Genomic DNA, 14,801 nt, shown 5'->3' with positions numbered 1-14,801 from the left:
GCAATTAGACATTCTGCACCTTTTGCCTACAGCATAAAGTACATACCTTGAAACATTCAGACCATATTATAATTTTAAAATTTATTAACATGGTTATACTTCAGGGTGGAAGTGTTTTACAGATAGCATTTATTCATTCAACAAATATTGAAAATGGAGTATGAGCCAGAAACTATGAAAGAGAAAGCATGAGTAAGACAGAATCCCATGGGGCACCAGATGGCTCAGTCAGCTCAGCATCTCACTCTTGGTTTCAGCTCAGGTCATGATCTCAGGATCGTGGGACTAAGCCCCAGGTCGGGCTCTGTTCTCAGCATGGAGTTTACTTGAGATTCTCTCCCTCCCTCTCCCTCTGGCCCCACCTCCTGCTTGTACACTCTCCCTGATAAATAAATAATAAATAAATAAAATAAAATCTTTTTAAAAAGAAAGAGGCAAAATCCCTGCACCAGATGAACTGTTAGGTAAAACAAAACAAAACAAAACAAAACATAATTTACAGTTTTACTTACTTTTTCTCTCTAAATAACTACTTAATGAATAATCAATGAATCTTTGCATGGGTAGGTTAGGAAGAATGATGTTGGCATACACCTCGATTGAAAAAATACATTACTTGTAATATGTGATACGTAATATGTAACATTATGAGAGAATAAAATTTTCATAGGCAGAGATTCTTCTACTGCTCTCCATCTTAGTAGACAATACTTCATTAACCCAATTGCTCATGGGAAGAGTTTGGCTATGGATATTGACAACTCTCATTGTCGATCCTGAATCTCCCTACCCACATCCAATCTGTCATCAAGTCCTATCAATCTTTCTTTCAATGTTTAAAAGTAATTAATTCACTGCTCTCTCATTGACCAATGTTATTCCAAAGGACTATCTGCTAAAGGCCCTGAAATGATTTTTTTCATCATTTTTTAGAACAAAGTCCAAGTTCCTAGTATTTTCTAAGGCTCTATCTGTCTCTACATACTTTAACCCCCACACACAGCTCTTTGGGCCCATATTGAACCACACCTCCCCTCATTCACTGGATACCCTGAGCTGTTTTCATTTCTCCTTGTCACCTCGGGACATTGTAACAGGCTGTTCTCTCTGCCTGAAGGTTATTCTCCACATTCTTAAGCCCAAGTGCCTCCCAAAGTTAAAAAAAAAAAAAAAAAAAACCTAAAAATCTTTAAATGCCAAATGGTCAGAAAAGCCCCAACCAAACTAGACCCCCCATTATATGCTCTGGTACCATATTCTCCTCTCCTTCACGTCCTTTTCACACTTTGCATTTCTGTTTTAAATTATGTGACTATTTGATAAATACCTGTCTCTTCTACTAGGCAGAGAGCTTCATGAAGGTGGGAAGAGTGCTGGGTTTGTAGATCCTATATGTTCCCAGCACAGTGGCACAGTGCCTGGTGTCATATTCTACTAAGGCCATTGCATCTCTATATGGTCTCCTTTATAGATACAAGAATGCATTCTTGTTACACCTTAAAAAGTTAATATTTCAAAGTGAAATGGAAGTGTTTCCCTCTGGCTACCAGAAGAAAGAACAGTTTTGCTCCACAAAGAATGTTCAAAATTATTCTAAAAGAAAAAGCAAATTTGGTCTGACAGAATTTTCTGTAGTCTAGCTTTTCAATGAAGTGAAGTTTCTGTGTGATACAAAGACTTCTTCAGTGCTCTGGTCATCGGCACTGTTGCTTCAATTCACTTATTCATGAAAATAAAAAATCAGAACTTGAAACAGAGGTATTTAGAATACTCTTACTGTCAGAAGGCTTTGTTTCTTCACATTTATTGAGAGCTATCTAAATGTCCTAATTTGTAGCCAAATTCCAGTTATTAAAAATTTGTGTCTTGTTCTTTGAATAGGTACTCAAGAAACATAGCATGGGAGATTCTCAGCAAAGCAGACTTCTATTTTACTTAGGTAGTTCAACTTCAAAGAAAGACCTCAAATCTGGAAAGCAAAGCTGTCCTTGAGTTGAGGCAAAAGTTATGACCTTCCCTAGTGACTGCAAACATTTATTTTACCTGATAAGCAAATGTGAAGAGGAAGCTGACATTGGCAGGGCATTTCCCACCATCCCAGTCTGTCTCGTCTTTCATGCCTACCTATTTCTGATGAATCTTCTCTGAAATCTAGCCTTAGTTAGCAGATTGCCTCCCATGTCATTTACCTTCTGGTTGAGCAAGTGGAAAGTAGCTGGTCATACAACTTCTAAAAGCTAAATGATCTTTGCATCCAAGGAACTGACTTAAATCCACATCCTAAATGTACCTTAGGTAAATGAATACAGCTTTAACGATGAAGGCAATCTACTATCACTTTTATATTAAATTCTTTTGAACAATTTCCCCAATAATGCCATTCTAGTTGAATATTGAGAGTCAGATGTCTTGTTAGTTTGTGGCATGATTTTTCACAGGAATTAGCTTCCATAAAAACATTCAGTATCATTCAGTCTGAGATACAGCTTAGAAAAGAAACTGCTAATGACAGCAAAACTGTATTTACTTGACTACTTCCTATTGCTGGGGCTCCTCTTCTAGCATTTCCATTCCTTTCCTCTACTCAGACATAGCTTAGAAATAATACGTAGGGAGAACCAGAAGAGTTAAAAGAAATAACCCTATGTTGAGAACTTTTCCTTTTGCTAAGAATATTAAATGCTTGCTAATATAAGAGTTCCAGCAGCCATTGGATGAGGTATAAAGGCTAAAATATAATAAAATATAATATAAAGGCTAAAATAAAATATAAGCAAAATAATATTTCTAGCTGTTTTTAGAAAGCAACCTAGATTCTCTAGTCATCTTAATAAGAAATATCTTAAATTTGTGCATAAATTTCAGTTCCTCTTTTCCCAATCAGTAGTTTCTAGAAATGCAGAAATATATATACCATGTATGATATTATCATAGTGAACTCTTCATGCTTCATGTATTAAAGCATGGCATTTAAGAACCTAAATTGTGGATGCAGTAAATTCTAAAATGTCTACATTCTGTATAATAGATACGGGGCCATCTCTAGAGGTACTTTTTTTTTTTAAATCATTTTATTTTCTCTAAAGTAACTCATGTATTAAAAATAACAACTTTAGTAACCTACAAAGCATCCAGTATAACATAGTTATAGAAAACTCGAAAGTTTAGTCCGTAAAACTATACTTCTCAGTGCTTAAATCTTGCTGACATACTTCTTAAGAGTAGGAAAATGAAGACGTTCAAGAAAACCCTAAAACATTACCTAAGTATAAATCTGAAGAACTGGAGGATCTTGGCCTGTAGACTATACGGTAGTCTTTTCTAGAAAACACACCTACATTTCTTTAGTGTGTCAAAAATCAAACTTTCAGCCAACTGTCCATGACTGTGAAATACATCCTCTGTCTAAATATTTTTTTCACTGAGTTAGGAAGTACTCTTTGCTATCAGCTGGGCATTTAGTTAAACCATAACTATACGCTCTGTAAGATACCCAAAACATGGGGATACTCAAATCCACCAAGAATTCTCCTCCATCTAACTGATAAATTTGAGGAGTACAGCTCTATTTTTAGATAACTGATTTTAACCCTTCCAAATCTAAAGCTATGTTTTTATTCTCTTCAATTACCTGGTTTCTTCTAGTAAGTTTACTCTAAAAATACTTCTTCATTAAAAGGGACATATAAGATAAAAAGGCAAGTCACAACTCTCTTTTCTTTTTCATTTGATAATGGTGTAGCTCAAACTCTTAGCCATCTATATCTGCTGCAGTCATGGGATATTCCTCCTTTGGTTAGTTTTTGTGGGTGTTTTTGTTTTCAAGATTAAAATAATCTTCAATGTTATAGTATTGAGAATGTACTTCCAAAACCTTACATATTTTTTAAGACAAATTATGTCCACTCTTTATTCAATGATTAACCAGGAGATGTAAATAACTAAATATTTGTTATCTACCATTTTTTTTGCTATATTTCCCTTTTCTATTATCCACTGTCCTAATTTTATGCCCAAACCTAAAATTATCTGCAAAAGAAAGCTGCAATTAAGACCTAGGTAAATAATTTCAATGTCTGACATTATACTGAAGTTACTTTTTTAAAATGAGAAAAAAATTCAAATATTTAACCTGTAAAAAATAAATACTCTACGCCATAAAAAGAAGAAAGCAGCATCATTTTAACTCTGTAATTATTCATATAAAAAGAGCTTTACCTTAATTATTTATCCAGTCCTGTGCAATCTTTCTGGAATTGTTTGGAATGGCAGACCCCTGTAACAGTGTTGACTTATATGAACCTTTGGGGATCTAGACAATGATTTAAAGACCAGTGGGCGTGAATGAGACAAGCCAATCACACCACCACCATCTCGCCCCAACACCTCCCTCTGTCCAACTTGCGTCAGCTCTTCAAAAAACAAAAAAAGAGAAGCTAACTCAGTTTACTGTTGTACATGTGGATTAAACATCAGTTACACCAATTTCTATTTGTTTTTAGAATTTTGGCTTTTATACAGCAAAATACTCACTTACTGAAAGTTTAATCTTGATTGGTATCATTCTGTATCAAGATGTTACAGGTTGGTTGATAAAACTTTTAGAAAATCAACATTTCTAGATTTATGAACCGAAGGCAAAGTATAATAATAAAATAACAATGATAGTTATGGAGTCAAATTGTTTAATGAAATTATAATAAGAATACATAGAAAATATTAATTATAGGGGAGAAGAGTTATTTTTCTTTGAATTGCTGGCTTATTCAGAGGAAATTTTACAGGATGACAGACACTTACAAATGGCACCAACTCCTCAAGGCACTGCAAGACTAAAATCGTCGGTTCCATCCGCCACTCTTACCATTCCAAAGGCACGGTGCTGAGTAAGCAAAACGCTGTTTGGAGTTTTTAAAGAATTTCTTAATGAACATTTCGTACTTTTCAAAGAAATCTACGTGGCTTTCCAACATCAGAGAAGGAGTTAAAATGTATTGGCATATAATTTATTCTGTTACCAAAATGCATTAGTTGCACTTATCAAAGTGAGGTGAGAAAAAGATTAAAAATCAATCCAGAATTAAGGGTCCTCTGCCTTTTAAATATTTATGACATGAGGGAACAATCTGATGACCAATCAGAAGAAATGCTGGATTACAACAGATGAGTCAACTCCCAATTTCCATAAAAACACAAGTAAACATTGTTCTTTGAGTAAGAAATTCTTAAGCGGAGGCAAGGCATTAAATATTAAGTAAAATGTCCAGTTACCCATTTCTTATTTTCTTTTCAAATGTGCCCATTTGGGCTATTAACTTATATATGGTATATTTGCTTATATAGCTTGCTCTTTATTTTTCAAAATTACTCTGTAGATTTGTCTTTTATTGGATGAAAACTATTATGGTCTAAGAAAATTTTTAACAAATATATTAATCTTAATTTCAGAAAAATTTAAAGAGTATTCCTTTTCAAATTACTTCCATCATTTAACTGTGATCTGTCCAACTTAAGATTTCCTTCTTTTTGTAAAGTTAACAGATGAAATGAGCAAAAACCTGCATTGATTCTTAAAAGATTAAATATCTCTCTTCTAGTAAAATTCCATTTCATAGTGGATCAACTGAAAAAAAAAAGAGGATTCAAATATGTGAATTTCATACTATGATATCTTCATATAAAAAAGGATAGAGATAAAGGTCTAAGTACCTCAAGTTTTACCTCTCTTAAAATTTCAAGTTTAGATTTCATTTATAATTCAGATCCCCTTCAAGTATACTAAATTATAGTATTAGATTAAAATAAAGAGCACACTTAAAAGACTTCTATGAAGGATCTTGTATTTCCTTTGAGCCTATTCTAATTGCAAAATTCTTATCACAAACTTTCCTAATATTCCCTTAAAAATCAAATATATACTTTGAAAATTAATTTGACAAAAGTAGCTGAATTAAAATAGCTTAGGAACTTTGTTGTCTATTTTCATCCCTCGATTTTTGTTATGTTTAGCTATGTTAATTAATGAAAAAATGTGTAGTCTGGTCTTGACAGAACTCATTTTAAGTTTCCATTCATGAGGAAAATACATATTTAACACTATCGTTTAATGTTCTGCATGTTTCTTAAATTCATACATGATGTAATTTCATATACACTTGATAATATGCCTATGCTCTTTTGATTTTTGAAGCATGGCAAATGCAACATGTTCATTTAGTCTCTGATTTGGTTCCAGGGCCACTGTAGAAAGAAGTGATGAGCCAGAATATGTCCCAACTTACAAACAGGAATACAATGAAAAATATGTAGGTAGTAAATAATGAAGCCAGTCTGAACAGGGAGATGACAAACACTCTAACTGATCCTCCATATAAGGAATTCGTATAAGTACCACCAGGAACAGATTCATGGGTTGTAGGGCAGGGAAAGGAGGCCCAAAGGGTAAGATATGCCCACATAAAGGGATACCTGACTTCCCAGACTATAACACAGTTAACGTCAGCAGATTTGCACAATATTCTCCAGGACTCCAGAAGATGAAGAGTCCCCTGGGGCAGAGGCCATCTAAGAAGGCATGAGGGTACCCACGGACCTTTGGGGGGGCACTTAAAAGTTCACATGAGATCCCAATAGGTAGAAAGAAAAGGGAAAGTCATCCTGGGTGAAAATTGTAGATAGGCTAAAGCACATTCTGGCAAGAGTGAGAACCAGTCTGGTTGTAGCGGAGACTTTAAGGGGGAAAAGTAGAATAGAATGGAATAGTCCAGACTGTAAAAGCCATTAAGTCTACAAAGCACAGAATTTTAGTGATAAGGATCTCTTGAAGTCTTCTGGAAAAAAAAAATCAAAGTCAGCAGGGAAGGAAGGCATGCAGGGAGGAAGATGGGTTGGAGATAGAGATAGAGACACGGAGGGCAATGAGGAGGCTGAATGATAGTTTGGTTCGGGTGATTTCTGCTGTTATTCTCAGGCAAATGAAAAGGCAGATGGAAAGGATTTACACTGAGGTCAGTGGTAGTTTGACTCTTTTGGTACTGTTTCCATTTATCACTTTCACTGGTTCACAATACAGGCCATGAATTTTATGTGACTCTTCTATGAAAAACAAGAAACTTGCAATAAGACCTTCATTTTCCTTTAGGTACCGAAAAAGACTATATAGTGATACTCCTCCACTTCAGCATCCTTTCCATCCATCTGTGGTTATCATTTTCAAACAGTGCAGAGAAGGTCTTAAAAGAGTGTATATCCCAATATGTTATCTATGGGAGGTACCAAACTGTTCGCTCGAAATAAATCCAGATCATACCTGTGCACTGAATTAACCTTTTTCTTGCTCATCTTTAAAATCCTTGATCATCTTGTTTAAAATTTCTACCTTTCATGATGTCTTCAAAGAGAAAGTTCCAGCTGGATCAAGGCAAAATGAGTCAACAATCAAAAAAAAAAATGCCTTAGCCAGACCATCGTGGCATTTTGCAATGACACTGGGAAAGATAACCTCTTGTTCTCATCGGGACTGCACCCAAATTTCTAATACTAGTCATGAGACAAAATAGTACTTGGGAGTAGGATCTGGTTATAGCCAAACTGGAAAATGACGGGTTGAAACCGTAATGACTAAGAAACCAAATTACCTAATTTTTAATAATTTTGTATTGTGTCTGTATCTGCATTTACTTCCTTTTGCTTTTACTTCAATTTCTCTTTAAGTCCCCTACCTTTTTCTTCTCTTTCTCTTTAACTTTTTTATACTACATTCTTTTTCTGATGCCTTGTTTTCCAGGAAGAGTTACTTTTAAACAAATTATTTATTTGAGAGAGAGAGAGAGAGCGCTCATGCACGCTGAATTGGGGGCAGGGGAGGAGAGGGATAGAGAGAATCTCAAGCAGACTCCCTGTCTGGCATGGAGCCCAATGTGGGGCTTGATCTCAGGACTCTGAGATCATGACCTGAGCTGAAATCAGGAGTTGGATCCTTAACTGACTGAACCACACAGGTGCCCCAAGAAAAGTTATGTTTTAGCATTTTCAGCCTTTAGCTTCATAAACTCAAAATCTAATCAAGTAGATCAAGTCCCAAGACCCTATGTCTGTCATCCTACAGTCAGTATTAGTGCTTCCAAATGCAGACACATCAATCCAACTATTTCTTATCATATTGTAGGAAAATGTCTATCTGATCTACTAAGCCACTCCCCAAAATGAAAGGTACTAGCACAACTGCAGTTAGAAACAAGATCTTGATTACTTCTTTTTGAAGGATTTACCCTCTGGATTTTGATTTTCAGGCTTATAGTGCTGAAGAGAACTTGTGATCTTTTTTGATGTCATGCTTTCACACTCCAAAATCTTCAGTTTATCTCTTTTAATATGGATAGATGCAAGAAAGGAAAAAAAAAATCCATTCTGAAATGGTACAGAAATCTTCCTAAATTATTCCAATAGCAGAATTTTGTGTTCTCCTGAAGGTGAGTTGAGTACTTCTATCCCTGTGCTATTGTAGTCTTTGTTTCATTTGTAGAAGAATGAAAGCTTAATATTGCTATTGGTATCTCTTTTCACGGTTATGTAATTATTAACCTCAATTTATAGAATAAAAAATACAGAATAAAAGAAGATAAGACTGAATATTACTCTGAAGAGCCAAATGTCAAAGTAATTATAGACAGAAGTAAAGATTAATACTTTCTAATTCTCCATCAGAACAACCTCTCAGATATCCATGGAATCTTAGGCCACCTCCATTTTTTTGACTTAAATCCACTACAGGGTTACTAAAGCGTAGTACATTGTCAACGTAGCTATTTAGCAAATTAACACTTAAATGCACGCACAATCCAAATGACTTTCAATGGCCTCATTTGAAGATACCTTCAAAAAATTCTATATTCAGGACACTCTCAAAAATGAGGCTCCAAAGGGCTTCCCAGCCCAGGCCCCTGGGAGAGGCCTGGCTTTTCTGCTCTAAAAACCTTCCTGGCCAAGAAAAAAATGCAATGACCCTAAATTCTGAGGAAATTGCTTAGTTGATGGTATGCCCCTCTCTTCAACCCAGCTGAAAACACCTTCACGGTTTACAATGGTGCATTCTGGAAATGTTTGAATTGTCAACTACTATGTTGCAAAATTAGCAAACAAGTTTGGTGCAGATTGACAAACTAACTGACTTTGCCACAGAGCTAAATAGAAAATTCCTTTTAGCCTCAACTGACAGAAAGAAAAAAAAAAGGTTAGAAGACAGCTCATGTCATCGATATCCTGTTCTCTACCATTTGCCTTTGAAGCAACTCAAATTCTTGTCCAATTTTAGGTCTTGATTCCTCATTGCTATGATGAAGAGAAAAAAATGTATCAGAAGTTCATTCTAGGCCTCTGCTTAAGCATATCTATTAGGATAAAGAAGAATAACAAGGTCTATGAGGCTTATGGCTCATTACAACTTAAATAATACACTGAAATTCTAAATGTTAAATTAGAGCTTCTAAAAGTTGGTTCTAAAGAATGATTCCTACCCTTTGCAATGCCCGCTTGAGTAAACAGCACTGGGAAGGAAGGAGATGTGTAACTATAATGATAACACCACACCCAGATCAATCACCTTGTTAATCTCTTTGTACGGAATGTAGTATTAACACAATGGTAATTTGGGGGGATTGCCTTTCTAATGAATAGCAAGGGATGGTTTAAAGCTTACATTCTTTGGGGGCCACGGCATGTTAATTTCCATTGCTCTCTTTCATAGACCCATCAATCCCTTTCCTATAAAAATGAATTCTCTAGCAGAGCAAGTTCTATACATTTTGATTTTGTAATTTCATCAGTGATTGGAGATTATAACACAGGTGCCCTCTTGCTTGCATTGGGACTCCCAACAGTATCTCGAGCTGTGACTCAGTGACAATTCTTAATGTACCTGCTCTTAGGGAACACAGAGACTTTCCTGGGTCAGGGCTGTGCAGTAAATGAAAGGCATAGGTTTCTGTCAAGAATGTTCATTTCTCTGGCTGGACTGTAAGCAACTCTAGGGCAGGGCTGCACGAGTCAGAGCTCTTCATGGGCCACCTGCAGACAGATGTACCATCCTTTGCTACAGGGGTTAGCAATGCCTAGTGCAGTAAGACGACCTGATCTTTTTGTACTTTATGGGTTGCTTGAGTGAGGAGCCTGGAGGGCTGGCTGTCAAGTTAGTAGCATCAATCTTTCCTTAAATATTGACTCCATTAAAGTAAATGTCTTGACCTTACTTAGCAGGACAGCAGCAGATACGAGACATTGGGTCAGGTGGTTTAGGAGGTTTGGGGATGGATTCGAGTATTCTAGACGGATTCGAGGATTCTAGACAGCCAATTTAGATTCGTTTGTAAACAGTCTCTTTTGCTTGTTTCCCTTGATTAATTTTAGCCTCTGCTTGGGTTATAATGGGTACTGTATAAATGTTGAATTAATGAAAAAATCTCTATTAAGGACACTGGTTGGATCTGTGCATCCAAAACCTTTCTTTGGAACTTATATATGAGGTTTTAACAAGCAACATTGTAATAATTATTTCAACTGACCAATCCTGCAGTAGGTACTTCCTTCTTCTGCTCAGAGCCAATGGCGAGATGGTAGAACGATTGGTCATACTATACACATTAGCTCCTTTATAACGAGCTGCCTGCCCAGAATATAAAGCAGTAATTACCAATCATGTGCTCAAAGAATATTCAAGGAATAATAAAGGCACAGGGAAATTATAAAAGTTTTAAAAGCAAGATACAAAATCTACTAGTAATATGATCCCTATGTTTTTAAAATTATGGACATTTAATATATACTAACATATGCAGAGGAAAAATGCCTGAAAGTATATCTATCAAAATATGAGTAAGCAGTTATTTCTTGATTGTGGAAATGTGGGTAATCTTTTTCCTCACCTGTATCTGCAACTAACCTTTAAAAATTATAGGTTACTTTCCCTATGAGAGAAACAGTAGACATTTATTAAAAACAAAAGCAACAAAAACAAAGAGTTCCTCTCCTAGGTTTTGCAACAACTGTTAATCAATCCCGGATATTAGCCACTAGCCGAATGTCTATTTTTAATGAGAATATTTTGGGTGCTTGACCAGCAACAATCAACTCTCTTAAAAAATCTTTGATTCTGAATAGGCACTTATGAGTTATTTAGAGCCCCAACAAAATTATACATGTCCAGTTTGTTCTGAAAGGAAGGATTGGTTTTTTTTCCCCACCAGCAGGAGGTACACAAATAGATCTCAAAATGTTGTCAAGAAAAATGGACATAGATACTTTTTTCGTAATGCTGTGAGATAGTCAATTTCTGTTATAGTTTACACGTTTAAACATTGGCTCTGAGACAGGTCCAGGGATATGTACCATGTTCATGTGCCAAGAACACGCTTGTAAACACAACTATAGTTCAAACTGGCTAAATAGTTATTTCTTCCTGGGGAGCTCCTTTGGCCACTGCTCAGACCACAAAACTTAGAAATATAAGCAGTAGGTAGCTGCACTTCTCTGGTAGTCAGAGAAATACCAAAATGGTTGTCCAGGAGAGACCTGTTAGACATAAAAATTGATATGTTGACATCAAATCCCAATTCTACATGTTTCAGTTTAATTAATTCTCATCACAATTTTCACCAAAGTTAAAAGGTGAACAACAGAGAATGCATCGTTTCTAGTCTTTTTTTTTCTTTTTTTCCTGTTATCATTAAGTCAATCAAGCAGTCAGTCAATCAGCCACTGAACATCTGTTATATGCCCAGAAGGATGTTCATCACTGTCTCCATGTCTTTAGGCTTTCCTTTCACTTTTGAGCAGAACAGTGGACTCTGTTTTTTGTTTTGTTTTGTTTTTCTGATTGACTATGAGCCTTAGAATAACTGGTACTTTACAGTTGACTTGACACACATCAGAGTTCTGCTGGTATCTATGTATCTATGATGTGTTATAAGGATTACGCACGCATGCATTCTATGTTACATAGATGAGAGGGAGGTCTGTATACCTGTATCTAGTCTACACTTGTATCTGTTAGGAACCACAGCTCTTTCTTTTTTCCTATTCAGAGAAGTCCAGCCTTTATCCTGTGGTTCATAGGCTGTGTTCCTGTAAGTGCATTGTTTGCTCACTGCCGTTCCAAACTCTTATCAAATACAGGCTTGCCCTATGAAATGGAGAACACATTCACTCTGGATTCCAAACTCATGGATTCTAATCTGATTCTCATTCTGCTGCTTGCCAGCTGAGAACCTTTAGACAAGTTTTAGTTGATCTTTCCTTCTTCGTACTGCTTCCGATAAGCTGTACCGACATATTTGTCTACACATCTGCCCTTTTGGACTTTGAAGTCCTTGGGAGCAGACACTGTGCCTTATTCAGCACAACACAAGGTCAGAGAATATAGGTTGTGGGGCTTGAATGCTTAGACTTAAATCCGATTCCCGTCCTTCATCAGCTGTCCAACTCAGGAGCGAGCTGTTTGCCATTTCTCTGTGTCAGGCTTCTCATCAATAAAGAGGAGGTAATAACTGTACTCACCTTACACTGCTGTTCTGAGGAATAATGAAATTAATATTTGTAGACAATTTAGAAGAGTGGCACATAGTAAGTGTTATGTAAGTATCTGCATATTTGAAAGATTGTCTCTAACTTCAAAACCTAGCATGGCACCTACTTAATCTTCATTGAGTAAGTCATGTAAATATTCTGGAACTCAATTTTCTCTTTAAAACTGGTCTAACAAAAGTCATTATACCAGCTAACTGTGAGCTGTCACTGAAATAATGGATGTTTAATCATTATAAATGTAAAAGGTACATGTGGGGTTTTTCTTTGTTTTGTTTTGATTTTTGTTTTGTTTTGCTTTTTTGCTGCTCATTTATAAGGGCGATTTGATATTAGCAAAACTAATCATAAATAGTTTCAGCACAGTTGCTTTGGAAGCATCCTGTCACTGTTTAATCAGACTGTTATTCCGTTTGTTAAACTATTGATTAGCACTGTAGAAAAACTAGAAAACGGCAGGTTTTGACCCTGACCCATGGAATCTCAGAAAACAAGCTCGTAAGAAGACATGATTTGCAATGCATTTGTTTAACATTAACCAACCTGTGAAGTTGATCAGCACCATGGTACACATCCCTGGACCTGTCCTCAGACCCAGTGTTCAAACGTGTAAATATACTTATAGATTTCAGGGGGGTTGGGGGGCTGGTTTGGCTTTGCTTTGGTTTATTTTTTCTTTTTGGTGAGACTGACAAAATGTCAAGACTCAAAGATATATCAAGAACACATTTTCCAAATGCCAAAAAGTAAGTGACTTACATGTTGCTTACACTCTAGGATTTGAGATTGTTGGGCATTTTAGTACTCCTTCTCAGCCGGGCCAATCCCAGTTCTGGTCTAATCGTCATCACTTAATTCAGTTCCAAGACACTTTTCATCGTTATCAATTTGTGGATGAATAAGAGGGCAACAGGAACGGATGACTGGCTCTCCAAGGCAGCTTCTTGAGCAAACAGAACCCTGTAACTTCCATCTTTATGTCTCTTACATACAAAGAAGTCTCACAAGCATGCCTAGATGCTACTTCTCATTAATTTGAGGTTAACCTGTATACGATTGTTTAGAATCTGAATTGAAGTTTAAAAGACTGTGCAGTCAAATCCTTGGTTAATTTCAGTTCAATTCATTCTTTATGAGATAGACATGAGGAAACATACATGCAGATGTTTTCCAACAGAACGCTTTTTAGAAATTAAAAAGAACATTGATTAAAATCTTTAACATTCTTATAAAATATTCTTAAACTAGCTGAAAAACATGCCAGTTTTTTTTTTTTTAGCCATCGGGTGGAATGGGTATAAATGTGAGTAAGTGTACCACTGATGGAAGCTAGGGTGATGTACGCTCTCGTATTTTATTTTCTTTCCACCTCTTCCCCTTTTAAAGAGTTGGTCTTCCGGTCGCTGACATACTGAGCTGATCTCACCTGAGTGTGAATATGTTTGCATGCACAAGTCCCTGTTGTCCTCCAAAACTGAGTAATACTGAAGCGTATTTATTAAACAAGTATAGACGTCTTTTGGCTTGGTACCTACCCAGACTACTAAGATTCATGGTCTCAACAACCCGCTTTGAATTTTATAAGGCAAATGTAGTTTAAAAAAAAAATCAGTTCTGCTATTTGGTGGTAGAATAACCACAGCTAGTCTGCTGAATTTGTCATTGTCCAATGTATAGGCTGCTTTTCCTGGGGCCAAACCCAGGTTTTCCTGTACCAAAGCCGGATAAAGAAAAGAAACAGTAGGAGCAAGAGCTACACTATGAAATAGGAGAGAGAATGAGGCCACAGGGAGCTGCTGGAAGCCTCCCCAAGATCTTACTTGGTGTGTTCTGGTCATGTTTTGTATCACAAGAAACATTATTTAAATATTTCTTAAATATCCAATACAGCTTATTTTTATTACACTAATACAAGGATTGAGAACTATGTGGCAAAAAGATGAAACACATTTTCAAATGTCTTAGAGAAATCTCCTTATGATGACATCAGTTAGCTAAATCATTCCAGCTGGAGTGAAAAACTGAGGGCTCTGTTTATTCTTTTTCCTGGGATTTCAGCAAATAAAAGCACTCAGTTTTTATTATAGACATCATCATAAATGTTTGGATATACCCAAATGATTCATTTTTAGTATGCAGAAATAGATGAGATCACCTGGCTTTGTGGCATGTGAGTTTTCACCTAAAATGTTTAAGAAATGATTTTCTTTTAAAGCATCCCATTA

At 36.1% G+C, this 14,801-nt stretch overlaps 1 protein-coding gene across 2 annotated transcripts in view; it reads right to left on the bottom strand.

The window, feature by feature from the left end:
- The window catches only part of SLC38A4 (solute carrier family 38 member 4), a 61,871-nt gene that overhangs the window by 30,616 nt on the left and 16,454 nt on the right, over positions 1-14,801 (bottom strand). Inside the window, exon 1 of one of the 2 annotated variants that reach the window (XM_032876959.1) lies at positions 4,219-4,322. The exons of the other annotated variant lie outside the window; for it this stretch is intronic. The gene's annotated coding sequence lies outside the window, so the exon portion shown is untranslated. Of the gene's footprint in view, positions 1-4,218; positions 4,323-14,801 lie in introns of those variants that run through there. 2 annotated transcript variants of the gene reach the window in all.

The sequence above is a fragment of the Lontra canadensis genome, unplaced genomic scaffold (genome assembly GCF_010015895.1).
Source record: "Lontra canadensis isolate GAN:19392208 unplaced genomic scaffold, GSC_riverotter_1.0 scaffold59, whole genome shotgun sequence".
Classification (NCBI taxonomy): domain Eukaryota; kingdom Metazoa; phylum Chordata; class Mammalia; order Carnivora; family Mustelidae; genus Lontra; species Lontra canadensis.
This window is presented reverse-complemented; position numbering and strand designations above follow the sequence as displayed.